Genomic DNA, 11796 nt, shown 5'->3' on the forward strand with positions numbered 1-11796 from the left:
TATTCTTTAAAGGAATCTATATTTGTTGTATATATGTGAAATAAAAGTCACAAAATTCCCAGAGGACCATAGGCTGCTCTCGCCATTGACAGAGAGAGAGCTGACTGGAGGTGATTTAACCCGATGGTCAGCACATCACAGGCGAGGGGCCTGGTTGAGAAGTTTATTCATGAATCAACTCAGCCAATATGGGAGTTGAATCCTCACTGTTGGCTTTGCTCTGCATCACGAACCAGCCGTCCGGCCAACTGAGCTAACCGACCCCCTGATAAATATGTAATAATTCCTTAAATATTAGGTATTCCCCGTACCAATCAGTTTCCCAGTCCACCTCAGACAACTTGCCCCTCATACCCTGATAGTTTTCTTCTGTGAGGAACATCCAGGTAAATTATACAAAAGAACCATGTAACCACCAGGGCCCATCTCCATGGCAACATGGCATGCTTTGGGGGGTTCCAAACAGAAATGGAAACAAACTATCTTCAAACTTCCAAACACCCTTTCACTCTGTGATCCTTGTGCAATTTGAAGCCAGGTATTAGCAACAAGGCTCAAAGAGCATCAGCCCACTGGAGGCAAAGTGGTGAGACCAGCCAGTACAGCAGAAAGAGACCTTCCAACCATCCCCACTGACCACCTGTCAGAATGAACAAAATGCAGTCCTAGCTGTAGAGCAGAAACAATAACAGCAGAATCCAACCCCTGTAATCGATTGTGAAATTGTTGGTGTCACAGGAGGTACGATGAAACATGTAATCCTGTCTCACATGGAGAGGTGGATGGCGTCTCCCCAGTATGAACTCGCTGGTGTCTCCGCAGGGTGAATAAACGAGTAAATCCTTTCCCACACAGAGAGCAGATCAATGGCCTCTCCCCAGTGTGAACTCGCTGGTGTGACTGCAGGTGAGATAACCGAGTGAATCCCTTCCCACACCGAGAGCAGGTGAATGGCCTCTCCCCAGTCTGAACTCGCTGGTGTGTCCGCAGGTAAGATAATTGAGTAAATCCTTGCCCACACTGAGAGCAGGTGAATGGCCTCTCCCCAGTGTGAACTCGCTGGTGTCTCCGCAGGTTGGATACTTCAGCAAATCCTTTCCCACATTGAGAGCAGGTGAACGGCCTCTCCCCAGTGTGAACTCGCTGGTGTGACTGCAGGTTGAATACTCGAGTAAATCCTTTCCCACACTGGGGACAGGTGAATGGCCTCTCCCCAGTGTGAACTCGCAGGTGTCTCTGCAGGTGATATAATTGAGTAAATCCCTTCCCACACTGGGAGCAGGTGAATGGCTTCTCCCCAGTGTGAATTCGCTGATGTGTCTGCAGGGTGGATAACCGAATAAATCCCTTCCCACACTTTGAGCAGGTGAATGGCCTCTCCCCAGTGTGAACTCGCTGGTGTGTCTGCAGACTGGAGAACTGAGTAAATCCCTTCCCACACTGGGAGCAGGAGAACGGCCTCTCCCCGGTGTGACTGCGTTGATGAATTTCCAGCTGAGATGGGACTCTGAATCCCTTCCCACAATCCCCACATTTCCACGGTTTCTCCATGTTTTGGGTCTCCTCACGTCTCTCCAGGTTGGACAATCAGTTGAAGCCTCATCCACAACACGGGTACGGTCTCTCCTCACTCTGAATGTTATGTTTTTCAGGCTGTGTAACTGGTTAAAGCTCTTTCCACAGTCAGTTCACTGGAACTCTCTCACTCGGGTGTGTGTTGTGTGGGTCTCGGTGCTTTTCCAGTCACACTGATGGTTGACATCTTTAGCTAACAGTTCGGGTAAACATTTCTCCTTCTAGATTGAAAGCCCGATGGTATTCAGGTTTCAAGGAAGGGAGTGGCTGTCAGATCGGGACGTAACATTTGAGATTTCTAGCTGTAATTCCTCCTTGTCTAATATCCTGGAAGAAACAATTTACAAAATTCATCACTGTCAGTACAGGATTGAAACTCAGAACAGACAATGCTAGTTTCTATGTCACATTGTTTCCTCTCTCTTATTCCCTGAGAGCTGTAAATCTCCATCCCACACAATCTCCCTCCATTCTCACTCTGCTCTATCTAATATTCACCCTCCCAATTCTCCTGAAGGTGCTGATTCATGTTGATTAACAGATCCAAACTCACAGCTTCCTGTCCAGGAGATCATACCAAATATGAGTTGCAGTCGGCCATTCGGCCCATTGAAGCTGAACCATTCAATGGGATCCTTAGCCGATCTACCTCAGCACCGTTTTCCCACACTATCCCCATATCCCTCGACATCTTCAATATCCAGAAACTTGTCAATCTGTGTCTTGAACATACTTGACGACTGAAGCTGCAGAATCCTCAGAGGTAGAGAATTCCAAAGCTTCACCACATCCTCGAGTGAAGAAATCCCTCCCACCGGAATGGGATTAGCTTGTTTTCCGCAGGTTCTGGTGCCACTGACCTATGATCTGTCACTTATCCTGATTGCCTGGCACTCATCTACCTAATCCTTGAATTAATATTTGTTATCATGTCCCTGGAAGACTTCAGGGTTCGGTCTGGAAGGATTATGCTGTAAAAAGTGAAGAAATGCGCTGATAAAACAGCACAGGTGGATTCAGCGGGAATGAAGCCGCCTTTTCAACAATGCGGCCTGACCCTCCAGGAGGTCTCACGATCCCGTGCTCTCTGGGGCTCTCTCAAGAGGTGGCAAAAATGATGACTGCCGACATTATCCGTGTTACTGACCAGAGACGGAGTGTGCTGACTCAATATCTGTGAGCTCATGAGGCCCAGCTGCAAAACACCAGGAAGAGGCTCGATGATCCGGAGGAGAGAACCTGAACATTCAGCAAGATGCCTCCTCGACGGAGGCAACAATTCAATCCTTTGAAAACCAGCCGCGTGCCTGGCGGAGGTCCTAGAGGATTTGGAGAACCGAGTGTCGGAGAAAGAACATCCGAGTTGACGGCCTGTCAGAAGGTGTGGATGGTAAGGCTCCCGTTAGTTCTTCGAGGCCCGGAAGCCACGTTTTCTCAAGCTGGATGTGAAGCCTGGGTGTTTCAAATTAGAAAGGATGTATCGTATCCTGTCTCTGAGGCCGAGGGATAGTTTTCATCCCAGGCCTATAATCATTCACTTCCACAACTGGAAAGATCGCCAGAATGTCCTGGAGAGGGTACGGTGAGGTGGCGTCTGGCTCCAGAAGAGAGGGAGGATTTAGGACTTTCGGCAGCAACACAAACAAAGTGTCGAGGCTTCGATGAAGTTCAAAGGCAGCTCAAGCCTGTGGGTCGTAAATTACGTCAGGCTTTATCCTGAGACCCCAAAAATGGTCTCCAACAACTCCGTCAAGTCTTTCAATAATCCAACTATCGCCTTGGCCTTCATTAAATCCATGAAGGGCCAGGATCTGGAGGGATGGTTTGCAGCTCGGACTAACTCAGGTTCTAATCCGAACTCTTTCCCTGTCATGGTATACTATTTTTTTTAATTTGGTGTACCCAATTCATTTTTTTTCCAATTAAGGGGCAATCTAGTGTGGCTAATCCACTTAGCCTGCACATTTTTGGGTTGTGGGGCCGAAACCCACGCAGACATAGGGAGAATGTGCAAACTCCACACGGACAGTGACCCTGAGCCGGGATCGAACCTGGGTCCTCGGCGCCATGAGGCTGCAAGTCTAACCCCACTGCGCCACCGTGCTGCCCCTATCATATTATTGTCTGTATTTCAGAATTACAGAAATACACATAGGGACAGGAGTAGGCCATTCAGCACCTCAAGTCTGTCCTGCCATTTAGTGAGATCATGGCTGATCTGTGATCTAACTCCATATCCATTAATATCTTTGCTTAACAAAACTCTACCTCAGATTTAAACTTAACAACTGATGCAACTTCACCTGCTGTTTGTGGGAAAGAGTTTCAAATCTCTCCCACCCTGTGTGTGAAGAAGTTCTTCCGAACATCTCTCCTGAACGGTCAAGCCCTAATTTTTAGACAATGATCCCTACTATTGGAATCTCCAACCAGTGGAAATAGTTTATCTTTATCTACCCTGTCTTTCCGTGTTAATATCTTAAATACTTCAATCAGATCACACCTTAACCTTCTAAATTCTACGGATCACGGGCCGAATTTATGGTTAAAACTTTGGGTAAGAGCCACTGCAATCTCTCCCTCACCTCCCACAGCATCCTGGGACACAATTCATCCAGAATTAGTAATCTAATAATCTTCTGGGCAGCACGGTAGCATAGTGGTTAGCACTGTTGCTTCACAGCATCAGGGACTTGGGTTCGATTCCCGGCTTTGGAGTCTGCACGTTCTCCCCATGTCAGCGTGGGTTTCCTCCAGGTGCTCCGATTTCCTCCAACAAGTCCGGAAAGATGAGCTTGTTAGATGAATTGGACATTTTGAATTCTTCCTCTGCGTACCTGAACAGGCGTGTGGAGGATTTTCACAGCAATTTCATTGCAGTGTTAATTTAAGCCTACTTGTGACACTAATATTAAAGATTATTATGAATGGGCCAAAGGGCCTCTATCTGTGCTGTAAAGAGAGGGAATGAATGAGAAGGACTTTACAGAGAAACTGCCAAAGCCACAACATTCACCAGCTCTAAGGACACACCTTAGCTCCCTTTCCAATCTGAAAGCAGCCTGAGCTGGATTTACATTCCCCTTAATTCATCATTGCTGGGTGATAATCCTGTACTTCCTTACCTCACACCACTGTGACAGCACCTTCACTACACAGACTGCAGCAACTGACCAAATATCACCTTCCCAGTTATTCCTGAAGGCACCGCCTTCCCAACCTGGCCCCTTGCCTGAGGTGTGGTGATCCTCAGGTCGCATCACCGCCGGTCAGCTCTCTCTCCCGGAACCAGGCCCTGCTTCACAACCGCCATCTTGATTCACCGGGGAAAAAGAGCGCATGCGCTGGCGTCTTGGTTATGCAACAGCTGGTGGGCGGGACCTGTAGGTTTCTCTTCCCATCCGGGTCCTAGTGCCCGGGGAATATTCCTGACAACAGGTTTTTAAGATCTTTCACCCACTCCCAGGCTGCAGCTGATGTTTGTAGCCTGGAGGTGTCTATGGATCACGTAGACATTCAGTGTGAGAGGCTGCAGCCTCTATATAGCTACCTGAAGGGGGTTATACAACGGTTGATTACATTTCGTGGTCCTTTCCCGTCCATTATCAGGATGTTTGTGTGATATTTTCTGACCCTCAGCATGATATTTCTTTATTTAAAATACAGTTCAGCAGCAGGCTTACTGGTGATTTTTAAAGGAATAAAGGTTATTTATTATCACAATCTTTCCCTGGATGTTTAAGCATCTAAGTCTCTCGGTTCTTTCACTCACTGACATATACCGAAATTAGATACAGATCAAGTTGAAGCTGTGATGATGAAAATGGAATGTAGACTGCAATCTTTATATCGCTGCAGGTCTGATGTCTTCTTATTGAGCTGATTCTTTCGTTGGAGTGAAGCGTTTTTAAAAACAAATAATTCTCATGAGTTTCTGAAGCTTCTTATAAGACATAAGACATAGGAGCAGAATTAGGCAATTTGGCCCATCGAGTCTGCTCCGCCATTCAATCATGGTTTATATTGTTTCATCCCCATTCCCCTGCCTTCTCCCCATAACCCGTGATCCCCTTATTAATAAAGAACCTATCTATCTCTGTCTTAAAGACACTCAGTGAATTGGCCTCCACAGCCTTCTGCGGGAAAGTGTTCCACAGATTCACCACCCTCTGGCTGAAGAAATTCTTCCTCATCTGTTTCAAATGATCGTCCCTTTGGTATGAGATGGTGTCCTCTGGTTCTATTTTTTGCTGCAAGTGGAAACATCATCTCCATGTCCACTCTATCCAGGCCTCGCAGTATCTTGTAAGTTTCAATAAGATCCCCTCTCACCCTTCTAAATCCCAACGAGTACAGACCCAAAGTCCTCAAACGTTCTTGTAGATGAAAAGCCAGGAGGTTGGGTCTGAGGTGGGCTTGGAAGCTGGAATAAGTTCAGTCCTGTGGCTGCATTGGGAGACATTCAGCTCTGTTGGTCCAGCTGGTTCCTGGTGCTTCAGATGCTTCTCACACACACATTTGCTTTGTGCAGGGTTTATTATACTACATCTCTGACAATTAACTACAGGGTTAAAACTCTGAGATCCAGAACACCCCGATGCAATAGCAGTTTACGATGCTTACTCATGCTTATCTTTGTATCAATTCAAGTTCATTCTCCTCAAATGCTGGTTCATCCTGACACAACGAAACACTTAAACTTCACAGGTGGCTGCAAAGTTTCCTTATTCAGGTCCGTGTTTAACTAAATATTTGTCACAGTAACTTCATTTCAGTGTTAATATAAGCCTACTTGTGACAGTAAAGATTATGGTTATTAAGGAGTTGTGTTAGTGGTTACTCGGGAGGCTGACTTCTGTTCCGTGGTCTTTTCTCTTCACAGTTGCCTTGCAGAGGCAGCATGTGGTATCCACCGGAATGCTTGACACCTTCCACACCCAGTGGATACCTCAGCGGACAGAGTGTTTCAGAGACACTGGGAACAATATTCTGGTTCAGTTAGGAAGGTTCGCTGCACTTTTGTTGGGACTTCTAGCTGATTTTGGTCTTTTATTTTGACTGAACCACATGCTTGGGGAAAGCAAGAGGGGAAAGAAGGTTCGATAGAAACTAGAATGATCTGTTGTGAATTTCTACCACATTCTTACAGTGATCATTTTTGTAAACTTCTATTTCAGGCATTAGAACGGGAGGATAGGCAGCTGGGCAACTGGAACCAAATACAACATCAAGATCTGGCAGTCACTCAATTCATTAGGATCTAAATATCACAAACTGTCAATGTGCTTGTCTGTTCTGACTGTGGGAAGGGATTTCAAACATCAGTGTGACTGGAAAAGCCCCGAGATCCACAGTGTTCCAGTGAACTGACTGTGGAAAGAGCTTTAACCAGTTACACAGGCTGAAAAATCATCTTGTTTCCTCTTGTGGGAGAGTCTAGGACCAGAGGGCATAATCTAAGAGTAAGGGATCTCAGATTTAGGATAGCGATGAGGAGACATTCTTCCATCAGAGGGTAGTGAATCTGTGGAATTCTTCAGCTGTGAAATCATTCTGCCTCTGTTGTTTACCTAAATAGGCAGAGATGAAGTTGGCTTTACCCGGATGGGCCGCTTGGTGGCGCAGTGGCTCTTTCACTGAGGGACCGTGAGTTCAGACACATCCCAGACAGGCCTGGTGAGAAATATCTGTCTGGGAAAGGGGAGAAAACTGTATAATCGGGGAAAAGGATCAGTTCCGATGGACCTTAGAGAAAGGAGTTCAGATTAGTCTTATTTTCTTCATTTTTCATTCAATGTTTATTAAAATTTCAGCGATAATATTACACAAAAGTTTATTTTGTTTACAAAACGGAACATAACGATTGAGGGTCACACTGAGAACAGGACACATGCCCTCTGAGCTGCCAAATGTATGTACAACTGTAACAGACACAAGAGAGAACAGGAGCTCAACATGAAGGGAAGGCAGCAGTTGTAAATAAGGTACGAGACAAGTTACTTATTTCGACATGACATTGAAAGAAATTACTAGCTACAAATACATTACAGCCAAAATTATCTCGTACATTTTAAACTGAAAAGCAGAAATACTGTCCATGATTGTCTCAGTTACAGATGCAGAATAATAAACTGAGAGAATTTTACTGTTAGAGACACCAAGAGGAGATATTGTATTTCTGTCACACACAGATCATAATAAACAGCTGGGGAAAATCTACAGCGTCCGAACGTCAACCCATCACTTGATCTGTAAAAGAGAGAGAAAATGATGAAGCAGATGTTTATGATCTGGGACATTGATGTTAGAGTTTTTAATCAATCAAACATTTAGTGTTTTTAAACGCCTTCTGTCAGTTTGAAGTGTGAGTGGATTGGATCTTCTCACCTTCACCAGAGTGACTGCAGCGCTGTAGGAAATGCTCAGGAAGAACAGGGTGATGAATGTGGAAGCGGTTGTCCAGATGTTCCCGTTATCATCCTCATAGCCTTCAGTCCAGGTGTGGTCTGTGGTATCTACGGGGATAGAGCCCAATAAATACAATCAGATTGTTTGTTAATACACATTTTGTTTTTAATATTCTCGTTTCATTTTCTCCCGCTGCTAATTCATTCTTTAATATATTTGTCATTGCATATCTACTGTTGAGTTCATGACACTCGGAAATCGATCTCTGTAACTTTTTTCTTCCAATTAAGGGGCAAGTTAGCCTGGCCAATCCACCTACCCTGCACATCATTGGGTTGTCGGGGTGAGACCCACGGGTCACGGAGAAACTCCACAGGGACACAGACCCAGGAACGGGATCGTGAGGCAGCAGTGCTAACCATTGCGTCACCGTGCCGCCCTTGCCTGACGTCTGTGTTTGTTCTTTCGCTTTTGTGTCTGTGTAGATGCGAAATTCGTGTTTCTTTACTCTTCATTTGTGTGTCCCGATGTCTTTATAAGTGTCATTGTGTGTGTTCGTGTGTCAATGAGTATTGATCTGTGTATTTGTGTGTCAGAGCCTGTATGTAAATTTATCTTAAGTCAATGTGTATTTATGAGTGTTTTATTGTGTGCGTTTGTGTGTTGAAATCTATGTTTATATATTAATGCCTGTGTTAAAATAAGTTTATACTTCCCTGCCCAGTAATAAAAGTGTTAATGTGTCTTTATACGTTCAACATGCATGTCAGTGTCTTAATGTTTGTGTCTGGATAAGTACGTTTGTGTGTGTGTGTGTTTGTTGATACGTGTATTTCATCATAGAATCATCATCGGATCATCCCGACTGTGCCGAACGAGGCTATTCGGCCCATTGAGTCTGCACCGACCCTCGGAAAGAGCACTCTGCCTGGACGCATGCCCCTGCCCTGTCCCCAGAACATCGTATCCCCACCTAACGTTGTGGGCACTAAGGGGTAATATAGCCTGGCCAATCCACCGAACCTGCACATCTTTGGACTGTGGGAGGTAACCGGAGCCCCCGGAAGAAACAGGAACAGACACTGGAGAACGTGGAAACTCCACACAGACAATCACTCAAGCCTGGAATTGAACCCGGGTTTATGGCGCTGTGAGGCAGCGGTGCTATTTATGCGTTGATGGCTGTTTATAACTATCTATTGATGTGTATTGATGATTCTATGTGTATTCATATGTGTTCGTGTTAGCGTGTGTACGAGTCTGCTAATATGTGTCTACGTGTGTCCATAAGTGTGTTACTGTGGATTATTGTCTCTGAATGGAAATATTTCTGTCATCGTGAAATTCTGCTAATCTACATGTTATTGGTTACATTTGTGTTTAATATTCTTCTGACAGTCTGCTTGTCTGGTTTTATATGTTTGTGTATCTGTGTGGACATGTGTCTGTTTGTGTACATTTGTGTAGCCGCTTGTGTGTGTGGGTTAGTGTGTGTATGTGTGGATGTGGACGTGTGCCTGTCTCTGTATAAATGTGGGCGTGTTTGTGTTTATGTGCATGTTTGTGAATTTTTGCGCACGTTTGCGTGTGTTTTGTGTCACAATATGTGTGGTTCGTTGTGCCTGGGTGTATGTTTATGCATGTGTTTCTATGTGTGTGTCCATGTGTGTGTTTGTGTCTACGTGTGAGCGTGTGTGTGTTTGTGGGTCTGTGTGCATGTATGTGTAGTGTCTGTCTTTATCTGTCTGTGTATTTGTATCAGCTGCCTGTAGCTTTGCTAGTTGTGGGTATTATTGGTACCGATGTAGAATATGTTGAACTTTCTGCTTATAAATGTGTTTTCTGTGAGTTGCAAGCTGACATCAGGTGACCTAATGCAAAAATACCAGGAGGTGCCTCAGGAGAGAACAGTGAAAACCCAGGGAGAATTCAATCACCATCTGGATTTGGATTCTGGGGAATCGGTCTCAGCAAACGGATAAGAGGAACGAGGGTGCTAAAAAATTCTGTTGCATAAATAGATACTTTAAGAACATCTTTATCAAGATGGTCATTTAAAGCCTTCAGCCAGTAAGCTACATGCCGCCTTGTAATGTCAGTAACTGAGTTCTTAGACTAGAGAACTGTTTACTTCCAAACTCCCTGCTTGGAGACCGGGAAGTTATTGAGTTAATAATCTCCCTCTCTCTGGTCAGCTCAGCAAAGTGCCTTTGGATTCTCCCTGTTGGAGGTGGAGATACAGAGAGTTCACTCATAACCTTCCTCCTCTTTTGGTCGGGAACGTGGAGGGAAAATGGGTTATTATTGCCCTTTGCTCTCTTTGTTGGGGAAGTGTGGGTACAGTGGATTAAATAATGCCGCTCCACTCATTGTTGGAAGAGGGTGCACAGTGGATTAACTAATCCCCTCTCCCTCTCACTGTTGGAAGTGGGTGTACAGTGGATTAACTCAGGCCCCCACCGTCTCTTTGTTGGGGACGTGAGGGTACAGTGTGTTAACTAATGCTCCTCCCCCTCTCTTTGCTGTGTTAACTAATGCACCTCCCCCTCCCTTTGCTGGGGAAATTGAGGTACAGTGTGTTAACTAATGCCCCTACCCCTCTCTTTGCCTGGGTAGTGGGGGTACACTGTGTTAACTAATGCCCCTACCCCTCTCTTTGCTTGGGTAGTGGGGGTACACTGTGTTAACTAATGTCCCTACCCCTCTCTTTGCCTGGGAAGTGGGGGTACAGTGCATTAAGTAATGCCCCTCTTCCTCTCTTTGCTGTGGAATTGGGTTACAGTGGATTAACTAATGCCCCTCCCTATCTTTGTTGTGGAAGTGGGGGTACAGTGGATTAACTAATACCCCTCCCCCTCCCTCTGGTGAGGAAGAGGGGGTACAGTGGATTAACTAATGCCCCTCCCCCTCTTTGTTGGGGAAGTGGGGGTACAGTGGATTAACTAATGCCCCTCCCCAACTCTGTTGGTGAGGTGGGTTACAGTGGATTAACTAAAGCCCCTCCCCCTCTCTCTGTTGGGAAAGTGCGGGTACAGTGGATTAACTAAAGCCCCTCCCCCTCTGCCTGTTGGGGAAGTTGGGGTACAGTGGATTAACTAATGCCCCTCCCCCTCTCTGTTGGGGAAGTGGGGGTACAGTGGATTAACTAATGCCCCTCTCCCTCTCTCTGTTGGGGAAGTTGGGGTACAGTGGATTAACTAATGCCCCTCCCCCTCTCTGTTGGGGAAGTGGGGGTACAGTGGATTAACTAATGCCCCTCCCCCTCTCTCTATTGGGGAAGTTGGGGTACAGTGGATTAACTAATGCCCCTCCCCCTCTCTGTTGGGGAAGTGGAGGTGACGTGGATTAACTAATCCCCCTCCCGCTCTCTCTGTTGGTGAAGTAGGGTACAGTGGATTAACAATTTCACTTTGCCCTCTCTTTGACTGGGGATTGTTGGTCCATGTTTCTGTGTGACCCGTAATTCAGTTTCCAGTGGGTGTGATACAGCAACTTAAAGCTGACATTAATTTTAAAGGGATGGACAATGAGAAAAGCAGGAACACCGAGATCTGAATGTGATGGGTTTGTTTGTCTGAAATGGGAAATTGTCCGATTTCTCCTCAGCGGGAGGAAAGTCAATGAAGATATTTTGCTGAATCCAGGAATGAATGAGATTTACTCTGTCTCTAACCCAGGGTGCATCTGAGCGGAGAGCTCTGGTTGTATCAGACTTGGGGCCGAGACCTGTAGAAATCCGGGTCTCATTGAACAGATCTAATATCAGCAAAGTGGAAGCTCCATTAATTAAGCGGCTGTGTATTTAAATCACAA

At 45.6% G+C, this 11796-nt stretch overlaps 1 long non-coding RNA gene across 1 annotated transcript; it reads right to left on the reverse strand.

Moving 5' to 3' along the window:
- Positions 1-7349: 7349 nt before the first annotated feature.
- On the reverse strand, positions 7350-8089 carry LOC119961724. The gene is made up of 2 exons (XR_005459730.1): positions 7963-8089; positions 7350-7824 (listed from the first exon to the last, which is right to left on the reverse strand). It is a non-coding gene; the product is annotated as an uncharacterized LOC119961724 (long non-coding RNA).
- Positions 8090-11796: the final 3707 nt, after the last annotated feature.

Source organism: Scyliorhinus canicula, unplaced genomic scaffold (genome assembly GCF_902713615.1).
Source record: "Scyliorhinus canicula unplaced genomic scaffold, sScyCan1.1, whole genome shotgun sequence".
In the NCBI taxonomy this organism is placed as follows: Eukaryota; Metazoa; Chordata; class Chondrichthyes; order Carcharhiniformes; family Scyliorhinidae; genus Scyliorhinus; species Scyliorhinus canicula.